Consider the following 1,929-nt stretch of genomic DNA (forward strand, 5'->3'; position numbering starts at 1 on the left):
CATCTTGCACACCGCGTGGGTCTAATGTGGAGAAAGATGCTGACACAGAGATGCTCCCGGCTGGGGAGTAGGGAACACTGACTAGGAGGACAGAGGACGAATGCACTGTTTTCACCCTTCTGGGCCGGGGAGAGGGTGGGGATTGGTGGGAACCCTCCTATCTGCAGGGCAGACGGGCAGCTCCGCATTGTGGTCCATGTGCGGCCAGATGTGGCTCAGAGCAAAGCTCTCCAGGGCCTCTCCCTTGCGAGGAGATTGTTAACAGTCCCCAGCTGAGAAAACCAAGTTCAAAGAAGGTTTACTTTGACAAGCCAAGGAGCTCTGAGGGGCAGAGGTAGGTTCAGACTCTCTCTCTCTTTTTTTTTTAAAGTACTTATTTTATTTATTTTTGGCTGCACTTGGTCTTTGTACACGTGGGCTTTCTATAGTTTCTGGGAGCGGGGGTGACTCTGTAGTTGTGGTGCTCGAGCTTCTCATCACAGTGGCTTTTTTTGTCTCAGTGCACGGGCTCCAGAGTGCACGGGCTGCAGAAGTTGTGGCAGGCAATCTTGGTAGTTGCAGCTCCCTGGCTCTAGAGCACTGAGCACTGACTCAGTAGTTGTGGCCTGTGGGCTTAGTTGCTCTACGGCATGTGGAATCTTCTAGAACCAGGGATTGAACCCATGTCCCCTGCATTGCCAGGCAGATTCTTATCCACTGTACCACCAGGGAAGTCCCAGACTCTCTTGAGAATGTCATTCTTCCTCTTGCAAGTCTTGTCATTCCTGGGATGCTGAGCCTTGTGGATGATTGATTGTGGGGCCTGGTCCCATGGGTGGCTTGAACTCCTGTGTGTGCCTGCTGGGCCATAGCATCCCCTGATGCACACGCATCTCTCTGGGAAGCCTGGACTGCAGGAATGATTTCCTGGGTTACCTGGCTCCGTGCTGGCCTGGGCTGGCTGTGATATCTGGGGGTGTCATCACCATGCTCTGAACGCCAGCCTCCAGGGGAGCAGCCAGCATCTCCGGCTCTTTGCCCCCCTTGGCAGATGGTCCTGATCTGAGAGTTTTCTGTGATACCCTCCCTGATAGTAGTGACTGGTGGAGACAATAGAATCTCATCTTTATGGAAAAAACTGCAAAATACCTCATTTTGAGAACAAAAGCTTTCAAAAGGAGTTGCATGAAGATGTTAAGTTGCTTTCCATGGTATGGAAACATTGATATAACCAAAGCACACTTAAGATGTTTAAGCATCAAGGCATCCGTGGAGACTTATTCTTAAGAGTAAAATGTATTGCTTTGTTTGAATTGATTCCAGAGTGAAGAGGCACTCCAAAGGCAAGAAGACACAAGGATTCTGTATAATGAGTTTGTGCTATGTGAATGTAAATGGGTACTTGAAAACAGTTTGCTCTCTTAAACATCCTAAGTATTCCCCACTGCTGTCTTCCAGAAAGTAGGACTGTTTAAACAAGCCCCTTCTTTGTAGGTGGTGCAGAGGTTAACTCCAGTCCAGCCCCTGCCTGGTTTTCATCCACTCCAAATGCTAATGGCGTTTGAATCAATCAGAAAGATTTGAGCTTCCTGGATGGAGAGATGGCCTCTTAGAACTTGGATGCTATATATAGTATCTCAATATGAAGTGAGACTAGAAAAGTTTTATGAAAGAGGAATTCTCAAGTGCAGAAGAAAGACAATCATATTCTGTTATAAAATATTTCTTTACATCTAAGACCCAGTTAAGTGACAAGTCACCCTCAGCACTCTCCCCCATGCTCACAGTGGCTTAGAGCATCTTTATAACATAGGAATCATTTAATTTCTTCACACCAGGGCATCAAGTATTTCCACATTCCAACATAGGAGTGTGGAAAAAAACTAGCAAATTTCCTCTTGTTTTCTAGTGGGACAATAGAGCAGACATTTGCTGCTTGTATCATTTTTA

General features: G+C 46.9%; 1 protein-coding gene and 1 pseudogene across 1 annotated transcript in view; one reads left to right on the forward strand and one right to left on the reverse strand.

Annotated features, from left to right (window-relative positions):
• Window positions 1-1,004, reverse strand: part of LOC104989477 — a 12,323-nt pseudogene extending 11,319 nt beyond the window's left edge.
• Window positions 1-1,929, forward strand: part of DISC1 (disrupted in schizophrenia 1) — a 424,314-nt gene that overhangs the window by 68,426 nt on the left and 353,959 nt on the right.

Source organism: Bison bison, unplaced genomic scaffold, assembly GCF_000754665.1.
Source record: "Bison bison bison isolate TAMUID 2011002044 unplaced genomic scaffold, Bison_UMD1.0 scf7180017864157, whole genome shotgun sequence".
Taxonomy (NCBI): domain Eukaryota; kingdom Metazoa; phylum Chordata; class Mammalia; order Artiodactyla; family Bovidae; genus Bison; species Bison bison.